The 24,890-nt window shown below is 42.5% G+C and overlaps 1 protein-coding gene across 14 annotated transcripts in view; it reads right to left on the reverse strand.

Moving 5' to 3' along the window:
* LOC144024108 (uncharacterized) overlaps window positions 1-24,890 on the reverse strand; it is a 77,288-nt gene that overhangs the window by 38,339 nt on the left and 14,059 nt on the right. The window contains exons 6-7 of one of the 14 annotated variants that reach the window (XR_013284678.1): window positions 5,980-6,169; window positions 5,495-5,856 (exon numbers count right to left, since the gene is read on the reverse strand). The exons of 12 other annotated variants lie outside the window; for them this stretch is intronic. The gene's annotated coding sequence lies outside the window, so the exon portion shown is untranslated. Of the gene's footprint in view, window positions 1-5,494; window positions 5,857-5,979; window positions 6,170-24,890 lie in introns of those variants that run through there. One more of the 14 variants, XR_013284679.1, reaches the window with a different exon arrangement.

Consider the following 24,890-nt stretch of genomic DNA (forward strand, 5'->3'; position numbering starts at 1 on the left):
ATCCATCCATTTTCTTGACCGCTTATTCCTCACAAGGGTCACGGGGGTGCTGGAGCCTATCCCAGATGGCTATGGGCAGTAGGCGGTGTACACCCTGAACTGGTTGCCAGCCAATCGCAGGGCACACAGACACAAACAACAATCCACACTCACAAGCACACCTAGGGACAATTCGGAGCACCCAATTAACCTGCCATGCATGTCTTTGGAATGTGGGAGGAGAACGAATTACCCGGAGAAGACCTGCACACATACTATCAAATCATAAAAATTACAAAGAAAAAAATCTTTACTTAATTTATGAATTTAATGGTATGTAGAGCAAATCCATTTTTTAATGTGTATTTGTCAGTATCCCGTTAGCCATTCAAAAATGTTTACTCCACGTTGGCATTTCAGTTCCACTCTTCCATATAACTACGTGAGTGGGCAAAAACTTTGACTAGCGTTGTGGCTGATGAGTCTACGTCGGTGTTTTATAAACATACTTTAATGCAACTTTAATAGCAAGTATGAATTGCTGGGTGTCTGGAGGTAAAATAACAGTTTCTGTACGGGGGTGGCATCAGGAGCTGGCAGGTAATGTATCCATGCGCACATCAGGAACGCCTACACTTCTCCACTAGCAGCACTCAAACAGGAGAACAGCTTTCGCAGTCAACATTGTATTCACTGAGGAATTTATTGTGTCAACCGTCGTTATTGTGACATCCGCAGCAAATGTGACAAATATCCTCTGCTGATCACAGCTCTTCTCAACTCCTCAATGCGTTTTTTCCCTTCTTCACCACCAAGACGCCAATCTGATGTGTGTAATCACACTGCTGGGGAGTGTTGGCTCCCTTCTCTGTTTAACCTATGTTCCCTATTAATCGCTAGAGGCCAAACAATGCATCAATGAGCTTTAGTTTAGAGCTTTGATATCCTCTCACAGGTTGTCCTTTCCATGTGTGGCCTGGGAATGTTAATCTTGGTGATACACTAAGGTTTTCAATTAATTGGCATCATTAGTGCAGCAGTCGACCCATGGTGCAGAGAGACATGATAAATGGGCAGGTGGAAGGGTTGCATGTGAGTAATAGAGACCACTTGTTGTCTAGCAGGTGTATGAGAATGTGAAGTTATCAGTTGTCCTGTTTGTGAAAGAAAGTGTGGTACTGATTTTGACAACCAAACATACTGAAAGTATAAAGTTGAAGAGAAAGTCAGTGTTTCATCCTCTCTGCTAACTTCAGTGATTATAAAATTCATACAATAAGTATATGGTACATTCTATTTTAATATGCGTCAACTGGCGTTTCCACACTATTTAAGTATGTAAATTTAAAACTGTCAAATGTGGAGTTGCACTAAACAGATACTAGGGGTGTTAAAAAAAAAATCGATTCGGTGATATATCGCGATATTACATCGCGCGATTCTCGAATCGATTCAATAATCGGCAGAATCGATATATATATATATATATATATATATATTTTTTTTTTTTTTTTTTTTTAGGATTCACACCTTGAGCATGGAAGAATGTTATATGAACGGCACATTAAGCCTTAATATTTTTATTTTAATGCTGTTCAAATGTGAAACAGATTGCAAACTGTTTGTGTACAGTGGCTCACGGTTATAAGCCTCAAGTTTTAGATAAATATATTCATACAAATCTTACAGTGTACATGTACAAATTTACTGATAGTATTTTCTAAATTTGAATGGAAAAAAATCGCAACAATCGACTTATAAATTCGTATCGGGATTAATCGGTATCGAATCGTGACCATTTGTATCGGGATTAATCGGTATCGAATCGAATCGTGACCTGTGAATCGTGATACGAATCGAATCGTCAGGTACTAGGCAATTCACACCCCTAACAGATACCATGTACACAAAATGGCAGTTCAGGTGACATCACACAAGGGGTGTGCTCAAAAAATCGAAACGGCAATATATCGTTGCCGGCCTCATCATAATACACGTATCAATACGCAGGCGTCAGAATCGATATTGCTCGTTAACTTTTAATCGGCAGTTCACGTTTGCTTTGCGGCTTGCATTGTACCTAAAAAATCAAAACCATCAGCGTCTTTGAAGTTAATTGCCTTCAATTAATGCAAAAATAGCTTACCAGTGATTGGACACTGTGTCTTACTAAAAAAAATTAAAGCAGAGGAAGAATATCAACATTTATTTACTTATAAACTTAACATGGCGCCTGTCTCAGTGTACCAATTTTACTATATTTTGTTAAAAAATAAAATAAAATGTGTCTTATTTGGGATACATATGTATCGCAATACGTATCGTATCGTGGCCCCTGTATCGTGATACGTATCGTATCATGAGGTTGGCGGCAATACCCAGCTCTACATCACACTATTTGATTTGAGTGCACAAATTATAATTTTGTTATTCATTTGTCACACAGCCCATATATATATATATATATATATATATATATATATATATATATATATATATATATATATATATATATATATATATATATATGTTTGCAGAATAACACTGTTTTGATGGACTTCATTTCTTGCATAGAATCATAATGAATTTGTTTGCGGAAGAGATGCACCATACGAAGTATCTATTACAGCCATTTGTCTCAACTTCTTCCATTATTCTGTCACATTGCAGATCCAACCTCTCTCCACACTCATTTCACAGGTGTCATAAACGGAACAGTTGTTCTCAGTGTCAACGCAGCCCTGGGGCTATGCAGTGCCTGCACACCATAGAGCAGGAGGCGGCGGCAAGAGAGTGACAGTAAACTGTTATGTTATGAGAATGAAGTCAAAAGCTGATCTTTCAAGGTAAGGGAAGCCATTGTGCTCGTTAATGTTTGCATTGTTGCACTATACATTGGAGAGCATGTATACACGCTTAATTGTACAGTGCGCTTTTGTCAGGCAATAGCAGCTCATTTGTGGACATCATTAATACGCCACTCATTTCCCAGGGTGTTGCTGCCAGGGTCAGAGGTGAGCGGTATTGCCAAGGAAAGGAGACTAGAAAGAGAGAGAGGAGGAAAAAAATCTATGCATGGCTCCTTTAAGAGGAGCATTTGAAGACGCTGCCAAGTCAATAAGCAGAGGAGTGAGGAGTTGGGAGCCAGCATTTTAAAAGGTCAACAGAGTAGTCTTTAATGATTACCCTATTAGCTGTTTTAAGGGCGTGGACGGCTCATTTGGTACGTCTGAACTCATTTATGTAAAATAAAATGACAGGCGAGAAAGTCATAGACTGCTGAACACCAGCCAAAAATATTTCAGATGGTTAATTTGAAATTTTGATAGGACATTTTAGTGGATGCAAATAGACCTCAAATCTCTACATAACTCACACTGTCAGTTCACAAAAATATTTTTACGATAACAAATCTTAATGCAAAACATTGTAAAGGCATCTGGCTATGTTGCAGTACAAGCAAAAATTTCATCTCTCTGAAAATGTTAATACCAAGCATTGTGATATTTGCAATGTAAAATTTGATTGGCCAGTTTTTCTAACATAAGTTTAAAACCATCAGAGATTTGAGACTCAACCTGCTAAACTTGTAAATCCAAAATGTAATCAGTACAGGAATATAAATGAGGTCAGAATGCACAAAGACGAATTGGAGAACTTCCCAGCTGATTTTGTCCCACATCAATGAATTAACTAATTAATTTTATCTATCAATATTTATGCAAGGGGAAAATTATTCATTAATGAAATGTCAAAATTGAACAGCTATCATTTCTGTTTCATCTTAACATGTGGGTGTTTTGACAGTCTCCACTCTGTCTCATCTGTCATCTTATACAAGTAGGAGAAAGAACAGACCGACTCTGAATATTGACATTTGTCCAGTCCAGAAAATGGAAGAGTGGAAGACGTGTGTTGAATTATTTTATCATATCAAGTATGTATAATTTCAGAAACTTGAAAGATTCATCAACTTCCAAGTAAATATCAATCAGATACAGTATGTGATCAAACACAGTCTTCCTTAGCTTAGTTGAATTCAAGGTTGTTTTTTTTCCCCTAAATATATATAATTTAATAATTTATAATTTAACATTTTTCAAGCTTCAGTGAACTGCGCAGGGATGGCCCACTGATTAGCAAACGGCAGATGGTTCTCATCAAATTCCATCTACAGATTTTTCTGCATGCTCCAAATGAAAACCCAATGTGGGATTATGTTGTTGAATCTGCTATTATTTTACATCTTCTCTCCCTGTGCAGGGACCCAGCAACATCCTCTGGTAGCCTAACCAACCTTACAATTGTTATGAAGGCATATTTTAATTAATTTCTAATCCTATCTGACTTTAAGAGCTCTCTTGATGCTGATATTACAACTCATTTTGTGCATATATTTGACTTATTTTATTTACTTGTATACAAACAGTAGTCTGGTTCATTCCATTGTTGTAGAGATACAATTGATTTTGAGCAGTTTTGAATATTTAATGTCACTTTAATGATGTGCTTTGGAATGCCATCCATCCATCCATCCATCACCGCTTATCCGGGGTCGGGTCGCGGAGGCAGCAGTTTTAGCAGGGTAGCACAGACTTCCCTCTCTCCAGCCACTTCAACCAGCTCCTCCGACGGGATTCCAAGGCGTTCCCAGGCCAGCCGAGAGACATAGTCTCTCCAGCGTGTCCTGGGTCGTCCCTGGGGCCTCCTGCCGGTGGGACATGCCCGGAACACCTCCCCAGGGAGGCGTCCAGGAGGCATCCGAACCAGATGCCCGAGCCACCTCAGCTGGCTCCTCTCAACGCGGAGGAGCAGCGGCTCGATCCTGAGTCACTCCCGGATGACCGAGCTTCTCATCCTATCTCTAAGGGAGAGCCCGGACACCCTGCGGAGGAAACTCATTTCGGCCGCTTTTATCCGGGGTTCTTGTTCTTTCGGTCATGACCCACAGCACGTGACCATAGGTGAGGGTCAGAACGTAGATCGACCGGTAAATCGAGAGCTTTGCCTTTCGACTCAGCTCCTTCTTCACCACAACGAACCGATACAGCGTCCGCATCACTGCAGACGCTGCACGGATCCGCCTGTCGATCTCCCGCGCCATCCCACCCTCAATCGTGAACAAGACCCCAAGATACTTGAACTCCTCCACTTGGGGCAGGATCTCATCCAAGACCCGAAGACGGCACTCCACCCTTTTCCGACTGAGGACCATGGTCTCGGATTTGGAGGTGCTGATCCAAACAGCTTTGCAATGCCATCTATTTGTAATAGTTGGGGAGATACAATGTTGATGGAATTGCATGCAAGATTTCTTGAAATGTCCAGAATTGTGATTCCTTTCGCAAAGCATTTGACAAGTCCATGTGATTAGTTCTGTTGATGCAAAGGTTGATGAACAGTACATCAGTAAACTCAGACTATGTCTCACTTCCTGAAGATGATTACTTAATTGAAGCTGAAACAAAAGATCATAACCAAAGAGTAATCATTTACAAAAGCATTTAATTGGCTGTGTAAGGGTTTTTTTTTTTTTAATGATCTCTAAGCTCAGGAACAGGGTGGCATATCCCCTTGCTAGTTCAATTTCAGACAGTCAAAAGAAGCAAAGAAAAAAATCTTTAGGGCAAGGTCATCATTTGTATCCATGGGGCTCCTACAGGAAATATCTTTGTAATGGTCTCAGATGGCAACTGGTGTGCTCATGCAGGTGTGGATGGGATAGAGATGCCAAGTAGGAAGTTAAAAAAAAAAAGTAAGGGAGAAACAGAAGAATAAAGGAGAGCGAGTGAAAGAGAATCTCATAGTCATTTATAATGCGTCTGCCATGCTCGCTCCATCTCCCAGGGTGTGTGGCTCCTCTGTGGTGTGTATCGCCTTGAGGGGAACAGCAGACAAGGACAGAGTTGGGTTTGCTGTGAACGTTTTGCTGGAGAAGATAGATCTTGTAACGCAGCATGCTAAATGACAAAATGATATCTCATCAGAGGGCCGCCCCACCTGTGCGCGTGTTCCCGTGCGCATGTGTGAAACTGTGGAAAAGTCCCCAGGTAGCCCAATGTGTACATGCTTTCATGGAGCAGCATGCTGTGTGTGGCATGAGCTTTAAAACTGAGCTCTGAGCTGCTGCTGCCATGGTACCAATGAAGTCTACTGGTGAGTGGAGAAACTCTGCAGGGTGTCTGCACATCTGGAAAAGTGGAAGTCACATCAATCCACTGTTTATAGGCATATGTACATACAGGACGTACCTGTAGATCCACAAAAAGATTCAAGACCAGAACTGCATCATGAAAGCTCTTTGTTGAGTTGTGCTTTGAGAGGTATTTTCATTTATTACTGTGTTGACTACGCTTTGTAGTGTATTACATTTTTTTCTAGAGCTGTCAAACGATTACATTTTTTAATCAGATTAATCACAGCTTAGAATTTTGATTAATCAAGATTAATCACTGACTTTAAAAAGCTTTTTTTTTCCCCAACATATTTTGCCTGCTAAATTTGAAGCGCACCTGTTATTGTCACGCCGCCACCGGCGTGACGGCCCATGCTTTTATTTTTGTGTTCATGTTTCCTGTTTTGTTGTGAAATAATGATTCCCCTCTCACCTCAGGTCACTTACCCTTCCTGCTGCTTGCTAATTACCGGTCCCCGCCCATGATTACCACCACCTGCCACCAATCAAGCCACAATAAAAGCCACCTGCATTCTCCCCTCCGTGGCCGAAGTGTCACACACAGTCAGTGCATGGAAGCGTCCCACAGTCCTCGAGTCCTTGTTCCCGGTACCTTATTGTCTTGCCTTGTTTTTGTGCCTTGTCTTGTTTTTGTGCCTTGTCCTCCCCAGCGGAGCGCCTTGAGTTACCCCTTTTTGCCTTGAGCCTTTTTCCTCCCTAGCGGAGCGCCTTTTGTTGTCCCCTATACCTTTTGCCTGTTTTTTCCTCCCCAGTGGAGCGTTTTTTGTTCTCCACCTTTTTGCTTCCCCGTTCTCCTCTCAGCTTGAGAGGAGACGCTGGTTGGCCGGAAATAAACCTGCTGCCTTGGTGGCTTACCTTATCCTGCGTCTGGGTCCTACCTTACCTCGCCTTGACAGTACACTTCGGCCAGCATGGACCCAGCAGGAATGTCCAAATTGGAGCCCTGGCAGAGGCTTGAAGCCAACGCCCGAGTCATTGCCGAGTTAAAAGAATTACTGGCTTTGGTCCGTGGCGACTGGAGTGATGGGTCGGACTGGCCTCAGAACCCCGAACCTGGTCTGCTGCAGCCTCTCGCCCCTGAACCTCGTCTGCTGCAGCCTCTCGCCCCTGAACCTCGTCTACTGCAGCCTCTCGCCCCTGAACCTCGTCTGCTGCAGCCTCTCGCCCCTGAACCTCGTCTGCTGCAGCCTCTCGCCCCTGAACCTTGTCTGCTGCCGCCGCAGCCCCTGGCCGCTTCGCCTGTGCCGCTGCCGCCGCAGCCCCTGGCCGCTTCGCCTGGGCCGCTGCCGCCGCAGCCCCTGGCCGCTTCGCCTGGGCCGCTGCCGCCGCAGCCCCTGGCCGCTTCGCCTGGGCCGCTGCCGCCGCAGCCCCTGGCCGCTTCGCCTGGGCCGCTGCCGCCGCAGCCCTTGGCCGCTTCGCCTGGGCCGCTGCCGCCGCAGTCCCTGGCCGCTTCGCCTGGGCCGCTGCCGCCGCAGTCCCTGGCCGCTTCGCCTGGGCCGCTGCCGCCGCAGTCCCTGGCCGCTTCACCTGGGCCGCCGCCGCAGCCCCTGGCCGCTTCGCCTGGGCCGCCGCCGCCGCCGCAGCCCCTGGCCGCTTCGCCTGGGCCGCCACCTCCTGTTCCTCGTCAGGCGGCGCATGGATTGCGGCCGCCACCTCCTGTTCCTCGTCAGGCGCCGCATGGATTGCGGCCGCCACCTCCTGTTCCTCGTCAGGCGGCGCATGGATTGCGGCCGCCACCTCCTGTTCCTCGTCAGGCGGCGCATGGATTGCGGCCGCCACCTCCTGTTCCTCGTCAGGCGGCGCATGGATTGCGGCCGCCACCTCCTGTTCCTCGTCAGGCGGCGCATGGATTGCGGCCGCCACCTCCTGTTCCTCGTCCGGCGGCGCATGGATTGCGGCCGCCACCGCCTGTTTCTCGTCCGGCGGAGCATGGATTGCGGCCGCCACCTCCGATTCCTCGACCGGCGGCGCCCGGCCAGCGGCCGCCTTCTCTTGCACCAGTTCCGGCGGAGCCCGGCCAGCGGCCGCCATCGCCTGCACCAGTTCCGGCGGCGCCCGGCCAGCGGCCGCCATCGCCTGCACCAGTTCCGGCGGCGCCCGGCCAGCGGCCGCCATCGCCTGCACCAGTTCCGGCGGCGCCCGGCCAGCGGCCGCCATCGCCTGCACCAGTTCCGGCGGCGCCCGGCCAGCGGCCGCCATCGCCTGCACCAGTTCCGGCGGCGCCCGGCCAGCGGCCGCCATCGCCTGCACCAGTTCCGGCGGCGCCCGGCCAGCGGCCGCCATCGCCTGCACCAGTTCCGGCGGCGCCCGGCCAGCGGCCGCCATCGCCTGCACCAGTTCCGGCGGCGCCCGGCCAGCGGCCGCCATCGCCTGCACCAGTTCCGGCGGCGCCCGGCCAGCGGCCGCCATCGCCTGCTCCAGTTCCGGCGGCGCCCGGCCAGCGGCCGCCATCGCCTGCACCAGTTCCGGCGGCGCCCGGCCAGCGGCCGCCTCCTGCTCCTCATCTGGCGGCGAACACCCCGCCGCCACCTCGTCGTCGAGGACGCCCTCCTGACTGGCCCCGCCGGGCCCTCCTTGTCGGGCGTCGGGGACGCCCTCCTGACTGGCCCCGCCGGGCCCTCCTCGTCGGGCGTCGGGGACGCCCTCCTGACTGGCCCCGCTGGGCCCTCCTCGTCGGGCGTCGGGGACGCCCTCCTGACTGGCCCCGCTGGGACTCTCTTGTCGGGCGTCGAGGACGCCCTCCTGAACTGCCTTTTGTCTGGGACGGATGGGTGGGCCGTGTTCCCACCTCCGTGCCCCCTTCCGCCCGCCCTTGTTTTTGGGACTTTTTGATGTTGAAGGGCCGTCAGGAGCCGGCCCTTGAGGGGGGGGTACTGTCACGCCGCCACCGGCGTGACGGCCCATGCTTTTATTTTTGTGTTCATGTTTCCTGTTTTGTTGTGAAATAATGATTCCCCTCTCACCTCAGGTCACTTACCCTTCCTGCTGCTTGCTAATTACCGGTCCCCGCCCATGATTACCACCACCTGCCACCAATCAAGCCACAATAAAAGCCACCTGCATTCTCCCCTCCGTGGCCGAAGTGTCACACACAGTCAGTGCATGGAAGCGTCCCACAGTCCTCGAGTCCTTGTTCCCGGTACCTTATTGTCTTGCCTTGTTTTTGTGCCTTGTCTTGTTTTTGTGCCTTGTCCTCCCCAGCGGAGCGCCTTGAGTTACCCCTTTTTGCCTTGAGCCTTTTTCCTCCCTAGCGGAGCGCCTTGAGTTACCCCTTTTTGCCTTGAGCCTTTTTCCTCCCTAGCGGAGCGCCTTTTGTTGTCCCCTATACCTTTTGCCTGTTTTTTCCTCCCCAGTGGAGCGTTTTTTGTTCTCCACCTTTTTGCTTCCCCGTTCTCCTCTCAGCTTGAGAGGAGACGCTGGTTGGCCGGAAATAAACCTGCTGCCTTGGTGGCTTACCTTATCCTGCGTCTGGGTCCTACCTTACCTCGCCTTGACAGTTATGTGTAAATTTTTTCGACATTTAATGTTATGAGAATATCTTCAAAACTGTATATTCACTGCACACGCTCATCCTGCTTTTTCTAATCAAGGAATAAAGTAAATATAGTAATAAAGTAATGCACAATTTCAAATGGGGAAAAAATGACCTACGGCATATATAAACATATTAAATTCTTTACTTTAATGCATATAGTTATGTTTATTGCTCAAACTCCAACAGCTACCTTTAATGTAATCATCCACTGTCGGCTCAAAAAGATCATCTGCGGTCAAAAATAATAGTGTGATTAATCTGTGGTAATACAATGATTAATGTGATAATTTTTTTGTGGTTAATTAATTAGTTAACGCTTTAACTTTGACAGCACTAATTTTTTCCATACCTGGCAAATTATACGCTGTCTTGTTATGAGGTCACACTTTTTTAAGTAGCCAATACAGCTTTCACAGGCATAGCGATAGACCTCAAAATGGAAACACAAGCCTACTCAGTGAATACCAAATCCAAACTGAACCTTCGTGCTAGGGTGGAAACGTGGCTTACTATATAAAATATATTTGCAATTAATCACATTTTTCAACTACTATATTCTACAAAGATTGTAACATAATTGCTTGGGTAAAATCTTGGAATCCATGTAAAATCATCAAAGTATATGTCGATTCAAATACCCAGAAACACATAGAGTCATTAAAACCCCAGCATCTGAAGGCACTGGGAGCATTTATTTCAAAAGAAGTCGTGTGGCAAAACCAGGCCCGGCCTCGGCCATCTGGAGGGGCGGGACAATTCTCGGTGGGTCACACTATATTTCAGCCGAGAATCGGCAGGCAGGAGTCAACACATTCGTTTCCAAATCTCACTCTGCACGTTCATTTTGAAATCCGCACTTTAATAGCGTATCCACGTCATCTTAAGTTGGCTGTCTCTTTGTCAGTCAACTTATATAGACCATTATATTATGTATAGCAATGACCGCTTGCCTTTGTTACTGTCAAGTTACAATAATGTAATACAGAAATTAGCAAAACATTAATCTACGAATAGCGCACGGTGGATTATTGCACGGATTATAGGCACGGTGGATGACTGGTTAGCACGTCCGCCTCCCAGTTCTGAGGACTCGGATTCGAGTCCAGGCTGCAGCCTTCCTGGGTGGAGTTTGCATGTTCTCCCCATGCCCGCGTGGGTCTTCTCCGGGTACTCCGGTCTCCTCCCACATTCAAAAGACATGCATGGCAGGTTAATTGGGCGCTCTGAATTGTCCCTAGGTGTGCTTGTGAGTGCGGATGGTTGTTCGTCTCTGTGTGCCCTGCGATTGGCTGGCAACCAGTCCAGGGTGTCCCCGGCCTACTGCCCAGAGTCAGCTGAGATGGGCTCCAGCGCGCCCGCGACCCTTGTGAGGAATAAGCGGTCAAGAAAATGGATGGATGGATGGATACTCCACAAATACAATAACAATATAGCTATATTAAACCTTGTTTATACAAAAACAACACATTCAATAGGCAAAACACAATCTCAAGTGTTACTAGTAACAGCAAAAAAGCATGAAGGAAAAGCCTACGATTACCATTGCTCTCCAAGTTAGTATCAGTCAGTTCAGTAGTGCACCAGAAGTGGTGGGAACACGTTTCACACTACGAGCATCAACCGAAAGTACAGTGTTAGCTGCCTTAATCTTGATCTTGATTGATCTTGATTTAACTTCATTTGGTAAGTGTGTCTTGTTAAGTGTAAAATGTCTTATCCCATTTAATGTACATTTGCTTTTTGGTATACCCCCCCCCCCCCCCCATTTTATGTTCACATTCTTGTTCAAATAAACAATGATTGTGCTCTTGTAAGAGCATTCAATTATAAATTACATTTTTGATCAAATGCAATCTGAATATCGTTGCAGGGATGCTGATCTATTTTACATTGATACACAAACTTTAAAATTGTGTATGTTCATTAAAATGTGAACTAAAGAGGGCCGGTCTGAGCCCTGGAATTCCATGGCTGAAAATAAGTCCCAGTCCGGGCCTGCATGGACTTAGATATGAATGGACTAATAATGCCACTTACTTGCCATCGCGAGAGGAGCCACTGACGGCCATCTTAGGTTGCCACTCGCTAAGGCTGCCGAACATGAATAATAATGAGTCACGCATGTCCAGAAGGTTGGCCATATTTATTTGTCAACTACAGCAACTACACTAAGTTAAAATATTTAGGAAGCACCCACTTTTCTAATGTCAAACGAACTCTGTGCTGATTGAGTCATTACACTGTCTGTTTGGTCAGGTTTGCCCTGCATCAGAACTGGACTTGATTGCGATTCATTTGCTGGTAAAGCGATGAGTTTGGTTTCTAGGCTATGTTCAAATATCTTTTTTGTTTTTATTATGACTTGTTTCCTGTAAAATACAACTGTTGAACAGAATGATCAAAACTGATCTTTGCAGTCATTTTTGTTAAATATTTTTCTCATAGAATCAATTGTTAAAATTCCTCACTTATAGTTGTAGTTCTACCCACTAGCAGCACACTCCAGCAGCTTTGATATGATTTGTGGTAAGGTAATTTGAGCAGGGATTTTTTCTCTGAGATGATATGCCAAAGATGTACAACTAATATGATATTACTACCTAGAAGTTCGTCTTTGTGCCATTGACTTTCCTCTAAATTTGTCTGCAAAGTAAGCAGATGTAAGCTGCCTCAGGGAAGCAAATAAAACAGAGTTAAAAACTGAGTTCATTTCTAAAATTTAAATTCATCTCCAAATTTAATGCCTTCACTTTCATGGCCCTAATATTAAATAAATTTGGTATCAGTCTCTGTGTCATCAAACACCAAATAAAACAGTCTTTGCCTTCCACACCTGATAAGCAGCCTAGCATAAACCGTCGACCGCCCAGCTCTGAAAGGTTTAAGCTGCCATGGTGGCTGTACCATTAAGATCCACAGAGCAACCATGGCGAAGGTACTCAAGGGGCGGACAAAGCCCAAATAAAGCTTTTAATGCGCTAGCTATTGATCCCTTCACTGAAATAAACTCAGGAGTATTGGCAGGACCAGAATTCCACTTTGAAGGGACTCCATAATGAAGCTGGTCAATGCTAAGCTGTACGCAATCAATCCCCCACATAACAGTTAATTACAAGTGAGGCCGCCATCAAGCAAAAGGGGGAAGAGAAGCGGCTGAAGGCAAAGAGAGGGAGAGTTGGAGCTGGTGCAAAAGAGTGGAGAAGAGACTATTGAGCGGTTCAAAGCACGGGATGTGAAAATGAAATAAACCACGAAAAGTGTGAGTCTAGGTTATAATACATTTGCTAAGACTATGGTTGGCAACCTGCTGCAGTTGTAGGATTCATAACCAGAAAACTTGTTTCAACACGTAAGCCTTTCGGGTTTATTTTCTGATAGTTGGGTTCAACGCAGCATGGGAAAGGACAATCTATCTGGGAAAGGCAGAACATATTGAAATCGATAAAGAAACTAACAAAACAAGAAATGAAAAGTCCACTAACATGGAAAAAAATGTTAAAACAAACACTAAAACAAGGAGATAGCCTCATCCTGAAGATAATAATAATTAGGGATGGGTGAGTACCAATGCCAGGTATTGGTAACCTTGCAAGATGAATTTACGCTTATTTGTGAGTTCACAAACTCCAGAGAATATATCTTGTACCGCTCCCTTGATACGTTTGCAGTCAACTTGTTTTAGGTCGGACCAATCAGGGATATAACCAATAATAAACCAAACAGACAAATGGACGCTGCAATTTCAGTTCTCGCAGAATTAATCACCGTTTCCTTTTTGAATTTGAACAGCGAGAGGCTGTTTGTGCATTTTTATCTGGTAAAGATATTCATGCTTGCCCCCCTTCCCCTCCCTAAGACGAGACGGAAGATGACATTTTCATCCGTTGCCTTGATTGGTCAAAACAAACGTGCAAAGATGCTACATCGTCCAATCAGCTTGAAGTATTGTACAGGAAGTCCCTCCTTTCCCGAACAGATCTGCCGAGTGAAGTCTCAGATTGATAACGTGAAGAATTCCCTTGAGTGAATCACAATTACAATCTGGCTTGTGAGGTTAAGGTATCGGTATCAGGCCTGGAAAAAAAGTGGCATTGAACATCCCGAATAATAAACATGATAATCTGGTCATAATAATAACAATAATAACAATAATAACAACAACAACAATAATAATAATAATAATAATAATAATAATAATGTGATGCATGTATCACTCTAAAACAAACCCTCATAACATAACCATGAAGACAGGAGCACCGGTTCGAACATTCAACTTCATAAATGATCAACCTCCGAAAGGTAACCACCGCCATTCGGAAAATTAGTCATCCCTCCACCTGAGTGGTACAGCTTTATTATGGTGAATAGATTCTTTTCAAGCTTTAAATTCTGGTATGCAGAAAATATCTGTTGAAGGATTGCTTTCATATTAGTTCTTGAAGGTTATTGTGCATTTTTAAAACTGCAGCTGTAGAACTTTGTGGCATCTGGACTTTTTTTTTTTTTTCCATTTTTGAGTCTGAATGTTTGTGCTATGAATGCCTAATGTAAAATGTTTGTAGTCGCCCTCCGCCTTCTTCCACTTCTTGCAGTGGGATGACAGTATCTATGAAACCACGGGTCCAAACACTCAGATCTTGTGTTTGCATCTGTGTGCACATTTGTGTTTGTCTCCCAGGCTAATGGATTTAGTGGAGATGGTGTTGGGTATTTATTACCATGTGTAATTGAATGCAATGATTATCAGTGTTGTGTAATGTGATTTTAATGTGGCAGCAATGGTTATGTATAAAGCCTAATGACTTTGCCTCCAAGGGAGAATGGCTCCCAATTTGAAAACAAATCAAAATAAAAATGAGCAAAATAGATCAGATTATGATGTTAATCTCTCTTTCTACCTCTCTCCTTGTGAGAGCAAAAATATTAAACTGCAACCATTCTGTTTTGATTTAAGTGTCTTCTCATGGAGCGGCTTGGTCTTTTTTTTTTTTTTTCCATTTAAAGTGGACAGATCTAAGAATATCTCTGTTTGTTTATTCTGTATCCGTCCCTACAGTAGTGTTTTTTTTTTTTTATTATTAAGCCAAAGATCAAAATAGCATACTTATTTTATAGTCTCTGAATTTATGGGACATTTAATTTTAACATTAAAGGCATTATTAATGTCAACCGTGTGAAGACAAAGCAATCGATAACCACAAGCTGGTTGAGGGATTTTAGCAATGCCATATACAGTACAAGCATATAAGTAGAAAACATCTAAATTAGAGATATCGCAGCACACAGCTGAATGGGGCTGTAGATTACTGAACTCCGGTAAGCAACAAGCTAACAGCTAAAAATAAGAAATTGGACAACACTTGTTGAGACAAAAGGATAAATACACCATGTAATTGTGATATCCTATGCAGATGGCTGCAACGCTGGGCCTGAAAATTTTATCACCTCCCTTATTGTATGTCTTGATTGTACATCCCAAAAAATACAACATCAAAATGGTAACATTTCATATTTAGCAACATTCCAAAATGAATAAGCATGCTGCCAAAGTGGCAACCTTAATGGTCCTGCATGGACATTTGTGAAGGGCGTGGCAGTGGTCTGGAGACATGATGGGAGTGAATTGCGGCTACATTCAAATCTTAAAGTGCATACTTGGTATGTTCGACACCACATTCTTTGAGTAGTCACCAATACCAAACACCAATACCACGACTACATAAAATTTACCCAAAAAATGACAGATAATTTTAAGGATAGACCTTTATATGTTATGTGCTGGAGGTTGGATCCCAAAGCACAGATGCAAATAAGATTTGGACTTTTTACACACAACTTGACTAAACGAAAAACAATGAGAATGCATCGAGAATCATGAGACGCCAAGCCCTTTGAACTGCGGAGATGCACAGAGGAACAGCAGGTAATAATCCGACAAACACACACACTTCTCAGACCGCTACTACAGACAGTGAATCGATCTGATTGGTTGTGACTAAGTCAAAGACTAATGGACATCACAAAGCTCATGACATCACATAGCATAAAACCAGTTGAAACATCACATAGCGTTCTTTCAGTTGAAACCAGATGATGGTTACATCAGTTCAAAACAGACACTTGACCTCACGTCATGAACACAAACTTCAACCTGGCGTGACCTAGAGTGACCCAGACATGACAACATGACAATATACACCAATATAGTATTTTTCCTTAAAAAGTAATTGAAATTAATGGCAATTTTCTATTCCTCTAATTTTTAATTTCTAGTTCTGGATCATAAAATGGCCACAAGTGGGCGGCCAATACTGGTATCAGCCACCTTCACGAGTACCAATACCTTAAAATAAGGCTGGTATCAGCACCGATACAGATACCTGGTAACAGTACTCACCCATCCCTATCTTTAACATAACTGTAAGCTTACATTCGTGTATCGATATGTCGGCAGAATACACATGTTCGTATTTAAGAATGTTATTATAATGTGCTGGTTCCCTTAATTGATTATCTAACCTCTGGACCTGGCAACCTCTGGATTTTATTAACACTCTCATCCCTTGAAAATAACGAACCCTTTACCCATAATCAATCTCTCTCTCTCTCTCTCTCTCTCTCTCTCTCTCTCTCTCTCTCTCTCTCTCTCTCTCATTAGGCATTGTCGACTACTTTTGAATTAAAAAGACAAAACAAAAAAAACAAAAAACGTTCTCTTATCATGCTCCTGTAAATGGATAGCGGTTAACGCTAAACAACAAAACATTTGTGTGTGTGAGTGTGTGTGTGTCTGTATTAATGTAGTGTCCAACATGTTAATGTTGGTTGGTACTGAATAAAATAAAGAGAACAGATGGAGAAGCACCTGTGGGAGATATGCATTTCCTGCTGCTTTCTAAGCAGTCCTACCACTGCTATGAGCTTTGTATAAATAATGGTCATGTTTATTTCATGGGAGCATGTATATTTAACAACTGTGTATTACATACATGGGCATGATGTATGAATACTGACAACAGTCCTTGACATTATATGCACAGTTACTCTTTGCCCCTGAAGTAAATCCTCAGGTTGTGTGTTCGAAACAAAAAGCAAGGGATTTCTCCAGTGGAGTGGGGTGTGAAACAAGGCCAAAGCTATTGTGTACTTAATCATTTGCTTTATACAAATAGCACAAATTGGGAAAACATTTGTTTATGAGGATATGGTATTTGTCATAAATGTCCATAAACAGCAGCAATGTCATTAAAAAGGGAAAATATTTCTTTCAAAATAGCATATTTAAATTCAGATTTTTTTATTTTTATTTTTTTCCAAATGACCGGCATATTGATCCCAACCATATTTCAAGGCCAAGCACCCTATGCCACGTGCTGCACATTCAATGACTTCCAGTAAACAGTAATGTGCTTGCTTATGGCTCTCCCAGGGCCCAACGTGTGCCATGACGACTGGCTTTTGGATAAGAGTTCCTGACAGCTGCACAACAATGCTAATTGCTGCTCTCCTGTAGGGAGCCAGTGTGTAATCAGCTCAGCTCTTGGCCGTTAAAACTTTACAGCAGTAATGTATGCAAACATGAATTGCATTTATTCCCAACCAGGTCCCAATAGGCAGGCCTTAAAGTTGCTCACTAACTTACATCACAAACGACTCTGCCGGCACCTAATGCGTTTTATATCACTCATAATCCTGTTGTTGTACACTAATTAGATGGAGTTGCCAGCAAGCAAATTTACCCCCATTGTTTTGGTGAATCAAGCTCCTTTTCTAACCCTGTTTCATGGTCTCTGTTTATTAAATTCCTTACTAATAGTGTTTAAGAATTTTAACGACCAGGAGTTGAACCCTAAACCAGTCCTGAGCAACAAGCAGCTTGGGAACTGCATGCGACTTTTTGGCATTCCCTGTGAAATCAACATATTGGTAGTCAGCCCAAGCACTGACACAGCCATAAGCTAGTAGCCATAAGTTAGCTGCTCTAAGTAGCTATAGGAGTACCGTAGCGACTCCAGTAACGAGCATGAGACAATTCTGTCCAATTTATGATTTCTCACGCTAAAATGTACCACTAAAAAAGAGGTTTTGTCATTGTTAAAAAGGGGCTGTTGTTTTGGCAGTCTGATTGGATGTTGCTGTCAATAAAAGCCAGTTATATTGCCTATTAATCGTGTTGCCAAACCTGCTTCCCTCGTGCATGTGCTCTGTTGTTGTTGTTGTTGTTGTTGTTTTTTCCTTCTAGGTGTGTGAGGCTGTGAGTGGCTAGGTTTCAAATAGTAGACCCTGTCTCTAAAGTCAGTACTTGTTGACTTGATAACTTGTTTAAGTACACATTAGTGATGTAATTTTCAGGTAGGGCCTACGACTGTATTTTAATGGATTGTTGTCCTTTGTATTTGAATAGTATGAGCGACGCACGCGTGTACAAAGTCCTGTTTTGCTTGATTTATAATTCAGGCTTCAGGAACAGGAAAATGGTGGGCTGTTTAACTTTTGTCTTATCTTACAGAATACTGGAAATATCATCCCCTTAATAAAACAAAACTTTAAAAGCAGAAGTCATCCACAAATTGTTCTTTACAATAATATGTTTTATGCAGCCCCTTTAGTCTAAACAGTATTTTGATTAATATTGTGCTGTTTTTTTTTGTTTTTTTGTTTTTTTTTAATCAAAATCCACTTTTTTTTTAGGCCATCTCAAGGGGCGGCCATTTTGCCACTTGCTGTCGACTTAAATTGGCATCACAGTTGCACGGGGTGCAGGTAACAGTGGATAGGGCACCACTGTTGTGGGAGGGCCGACATGTCGTTCAAATATACAGTACGTCGTGTTTTTCACTCATAGATGGCTCTCTGGTTTTCATATTGGTTACTTCTTCTAACAAGTATAAATGTAATCTTTTGTGACATTATTCAAATGTTAAACCGTGTATAGACTTCAGTGCTATTCATTGTTTGGTTGTCAATGTAAAAAAAAAAAAAAAAAAAAAAACCTGGCCAACACAACATTCCTGTTAGTCATATGTTCCAATACTTTTGCCGGGGTTCATACAAAAGCTTCCATTTTTAAAGTTGTGTATCTGATGATCCAGATGTAAATACTTGGAAATAAAAATGTGTTTATGTCTGGTCTCATATTTATCATTTGATAAGCAATAAAAGAATTAGACTTAGTGTTATAAGTGTGTATGAAAATTTAATGAGATTCAATACAAGAGCTGTATCAAAAATTCTGCCTTGAAAAAAATAAAATTCTGGGTTTTTTTTAAGCGGACTATTCTCTGAATAATATATGTATCATCATGGCAGTAGTTTTCAGCAGTATTTAACTGTGCCTCAGCTTAACAAGATCTGTTCTCAGTATTTTTTTTATTTTTATTTTTTTTATTTTCATGAAGTTGGTTGGGGTCCAAAGTAGTAGCAATGTGTGTGATTAGCATAGCTGATGTAGCATCTTGATAGTGTGATTTACTGTTGTTGTGGAAGTGAGGACATGCATTTGTTGTGTGAAAATGTATTTATTTAATTTAAATAATTCTTGAAAAATATTGATAATTCTATTCGGAGTTAAGACACACATTACTTAACTTGTCCATCTTCCAAAATGACTTGGTTGGTTCCAATTTAGAAGTATACTGTTTGAACATATTAATAAAAACACCACAAAATGCTGATTGTGCTGAATCTGAAACTGTTGACTCTTGTTATGATTTTATGAACTGTGAACATTTTTTATAAAGTGATAGGGGAATCCCAAAAACCTACATTAAGAGTTTGTTTTTTCTGATCATTGTAGTAAATGGTTCTGCTGTGGGTACCCGAGGTACTGAAACCATGCCCAATTAGGCACAAGTCTTGCTACAGTGTCCACAAACCAAGTGCATTATTCAGTAATGGTCACATGACTCGCTACAAATCCGGAGTGTTTCAAATTATTTCTCTTGTAAGAAGATTTGAATGACACAACTAAACAATGAACAACTAAAAACAAATGACCAAGAAGGAGCGTGATTTGGACAGAAATTGCAGGTTGATTCACATACTGACCTTGGAGATGCTTTGGATGTCAGGATGTCTCCCACATGCTCATTGACATTCCACATGCACCTCCAACAGCATACATATGAAATGTGATGAGAATGGAGAAATACACAATATCGATATCTGAATGATGCCTCTATGCATGCATTTGTATGCACTGCTATCTGTTTATTGGGCAGAGATTGAATTAATGGTGCTACACTGCAGTACCCAGGATAAACAACTCACAATATCCTGGAATACATTTACAAAAAATAGCATCTAACAGTCCTCAATGAAATGCAAGTTATATGGTCAAAGGAAACAACACTGAACACATGTAAGAAGAACAGCTTGGATGGAAGACAGCTTGTATAGAATAGCAGGGGAGAGAAAAATTGCCGTGCTGAAAGAAACCTTGACATACTGAAAAAAAGTGTTGTTTAATGGGCAGTATCTTATTTTGAAATGACTTGGTCAGAACCATCAAAAAGCCGAAAACCGGTCACAATAATGCCTAAGGCTTTTAATAACGCTCGCCAGGGCTAGGCACAATTCTATATGACAGAATAAAGGCCTATATGACAAATATTAGTGAATACACAAACTAAGAGTACCGTAATCATATGGGACATAAGTCAAGTAACTTCATATCAACTACAAAATAAGGGTGACTAGAGAAAATAAAAATGACAAATACAACATTATCATATGGGACATAGCAACTGCATAGCAAGTGACATAAATTGATATTTTCAAATTCTATACTAATCTGTAATTTCGAATTTGTAGTGTTTCTAGGTTTACATAAAAACACAGGTCTGATCATATAAACTCGATATGAAAAAATTACAATGTTTGCAGTCGCCAAAGGTTGCAAGGATAAAAACTTTAGGTTTCTGGTACCATTACAGCTCTGAAGAAATGTATAGAATTTTGTGTGATTTCCATCCAAATGTTGCTGATCTGACAGACTTTTAACACTCACATCCAGTACTTCAGAAGGCTGACAAAGACTTGTACAAAAGAAGCCGAAGTAACAATAAATACTTTCTGTACAAACAGGAAGTGTGGAACTAATACACACGCACACGTATTGTTGGCATCTGGCCGAAACCCCGTAAGTCACAATTTGGCAAATTTCATATTTTTTCAAAAATCTATACTTTTGGTCAGTGCACACGTGTGAGTGCCATTTTTATGAATCATTGACCAATCTAAAGTGCTGAAAATGGCTTTTTCTCGTTGATATAATGTTAATGATTAAAAAGCTCCTGGAAAATGCCAATTTCGGAGGTACAAGGACCCACAGCAAATTAGTTTCAGTTTAGACAACTACACCATTTCAAAATGGACAGAAAAACTTTACCTGCCTGAAAAAAATTGTAAATGTGAGGGATACATTTACGTTCCATAAAAGGCTGAATGGTTTAAATGAGGATTGCTTTGTGAGATATTGCACTAAATCAAAACACTACGACTACATTCACACTGTAGGCAATTGTGACCCATATCAGATTTCTTTGCCCAAATGTGACCTGTATCTGACATTTATATGGCAGTCTGAACGTCTCAAATCTGATTTTTGTTCATATCTGACCTGGGTCACTTTCATATGCGGTCCTAGTTCAGATACATATCCGATTTTTTGCAATGCGACCTCAGGCTGAATAGCCAGGTCGCATATATCCGACCGTTACGTCACCAAATGCGCTCCGCAAGGGCGGTGAGACTACTCGTGAGACGTACGTGAATCGTCAAAAGTTGTGACTTTATATTTGACTTTATTTTAATCCCACTTGAAACATCAAGCATAAAGTTGACATTTGTGGTGAATTAGTAATACAGCCACGCAGACGACTCATTTATTACCCACGGCAATGATGTGATGACATTCCCACCCGCAGCTCCCCATTGTCCACCACGTTTTGTGGGTGAATTGTGTACAACCCAATACAAGGTTTCCGTCAAATGAGGAACTCGGAAAGGCTCGCTTCATTTTCACAAAATATTATTTCTACCTCCTCACACATCACTCATCTATAGACATGAAATGGTAAAAATATGAGCTCCGATATTTACTGCCGTTGTGACGTATATTTTTCTGCGTATGCGGGTCATTTTGGGGACGAATAAGGTTCACACAGTAGACAGACTGAGGTTGCAATTAATAAGTAATGTGAACACTTCCTAAAAAAAATCCGGTTTCACCAAAAAATCCGGAATTGAGCATTAAAACCTGCGGTGTGAACGTAGCCTATAATAGATAAATTAGCTTACACGGCTTTCTTAAAGACTTTGTTCTCTGAGTGTGTTGGCCCAAATTCTGAAGGAGGCATTTATGGTTAAGGCCAGGGGATGTCGTGAATATTTGTCAACTGTGGGTGTATGATGCACTTTGAGACTCTTTTTGTGATTAAGGGCTATATACATAAATTTGACTTGACGTTTACTCACCACTCTTAGGGATGAACAGACATTTCGGCAAAGATCAAATACATTGCTTACTTAAGGGTAGACAGGCTTTAGAAACAATTGTTCAACTGCACATCAGAAGATTACTGTACAGTAACAGTATAAACAAGTTTTCAATATCCATCCATCCATCCATCCATCTAATTTCTGAACCGCTTATTCCTCACAAGGGTCGCAGGGGTGCTGGAGCCTATTCCATCTGGCTTGGGTAGAAGGTGGTGTACACACTGAACTGGTTGCTATTAGGGATGTCACAATAAGGGTAACATCGTGATATCGCGATATTAAAACTGCTACAATATCGTCGTCGTCATGTTCACAATATTTAAAAGGAACACATCTGTTAAAAAAAGTAGGGTTGATTTCCATTTGTGCAGTTCTAGCACCCTCAAGTGGCTACTTTATTAGTGCAATTTAATTTTCATTAGGGATGTTTTGGCCTTCTATGTTCAAAATCTATGCTAATTGTCAGATTAAGGGGAACCTAATTTGCTTGTGAAGCGATCAATGTGTGCTTGCATTAGCAAGTAAGTTCCTCAATATTGTTATTAGAGATTGTAGGTGGTGTATATGCATTGCTGTTATGTACTAAAGCACAATATTGTGCTTTTTTTAGTATGAGCTCTCTTTTTTTACAATATTGTGATCTTTTTTAAATAGCGCCAATGCTCCCACAATATCGTGATAATTATCGTATCGTGATGTTTGGATATCGTTACATCCCTAGTTGCTATAGCCAATCCAGGGGTTTCCATATCATAAATTGTTACCGCTACACTCTTTACATGGGTCTTTAAGAGAATGGTGGGAGTTATGTTCGCTCTTATAGTGATCTGGTGCAAAGTTGTACGCAGCAATGCTCATTTGATCCACCATTATTTTCTTTAAAGCATCCCTCAAATGTCCTCCTTTTTGTGGCTGTTAAAGTGTTCAAGTTCAACTGGCAAGATTGGAAGTGATTATCTGTTGGTGGTGTATATAGTCCATCGTAACATATTTAACGTTGGTTGAGATCTCACAGTGTAACATACTGCAACACTGCCGGTGTCAGAGCTGGTTGTCTGATTCAGAAATTAAAACTGATATAACCCATTCAGCTTGACACGTCTGAGTTTACCAACTGACTTGTGCGACTCAGCAGCAGATCAGAATTGGAATCCAAATGTCTTGACATTTAATTGCCACCTGTAGGTCACTGACTTAGACGTCCTAAACGCAGCAGTAGATCAGCTTATTAAGGACCTGACAGATTCACAGCCGCTCTCTCACACCAGTTTCTTTCTTTTTCTCTCCCACATGGCAGCTGATGTCTTTGTGCAGTGGCCAGGAGGTAGTGATGAAGGGGGTCAATAATCAGTATTAAAGATGGTATATGCTGGGCATGATTGCAAAATGATTGTTCTGTCAATATTATGCTGAGCACATGAATCACAGATGCCAAGGTTGGAAACAGAACAGAAAAGCAGCACAAATAGTTTGCATCTCGGCAACAAAGAAAAACATCATGACACACACAACTAACAGATTCAAAGTGTATTTAAACATTAATTAAAGCCTAAATATACAGCAACCATGATTTGATTCTTAAAAATAAGAGAACATTTAAGACACCTTTTTTTTTCCTCTGTCAAATGTGTTGTCGCAAAGATTGTATCATTGCTAAATTTCAGACACAAAACATATTTGCAAGGAATTTTCGTGTCAGACAAAGCTGTGGCTCTTGGAGATGAAGCAAATGTCATTAACGCTTCTTGGATGGGCCACACAGTGAATATTCCCCAGAGGAAATTGAACATTGTCATGGCTGGATTAGCTCTGTAATAGTGAGACACATAGCTTGAATAGAGGTCAGCAGCTAAAATGTCAGGGAAATGAGGAAGGGGAAGGAGGTATGAAATGAATTTCATCCCTCTTCAAGCACACTCAATGGCTTTATGCAAAGTGAAGCCAAAACAGAAGCAACTTTTAAAGCACAAGTGTGATCGAGTGACATATTACCTCTCATGTAGATTGAATTGATCCTAAAAAGAATTTACTTGGGTAGTTTTAGATTGCTTCAGGATAGTCAGAAAAGGAAGTTACTGATGGTATATTGCTGCAATCGCCTGCATTCCATCGTGAAGCTACATTTGGAATCACCTCGGGAGTAGCGCAAAATAGTTCCGGAAGGTACATTGTCCTAACCTTGCTCTGCAAGATGAATTCTCACTCCTGTTGACTTCCGTCGATCCAAACCACTGGTGGTTCGGACCAATCACAGAGCAACATTGTGTTTGGGGGCGTGATATTCAGCTGTGACGAAACCAGGAAGCCGACGCCGGGTCAAACAAACAAACCTAACATGGACGAATGGACCTTGCAATTAATTCTGTTCTTGCAGAATGACTTCCCTGTTTCCTTGTTGAATGATGAACAGCGAGAGGCGCTTCGTGCAATTTTTAGCTCGTAAAGATGTCCGTGCTTTTCCCCGCCCCTTCAACGAGAACGAAGACGACATTTTCATCCGTGATTGGTCAAAACAAACGTGCACAATGCTGCATCGTCCAATCAATTCGAAGTATTGTACAGAATGTCCAACCTTTCCCGACCAAATCATTATGGAGCAGTCCCAGATTGATATTGTGGAGAACACCCTCGTGAATCACAATATCAATCTGGCTATTGCCAGGTTAACATTTCCCCATA

The sequence above is a fragment of the Festucalex cinctus genome, chromosome 8 (genome assembly GCF_051991245.1).
Source record: "Festucalex cinctus isolate MCC-2025b chromosome 8, RoL_Fcin_1.0, whole genome shotgun sequence".
NCBI classification, from domain to species: Eukaryota; Metazoa; Chordata; class Actinopteri; order Syngnathiformes; family Syngnathidae; genus Festucalex; species Festucalex cinctus.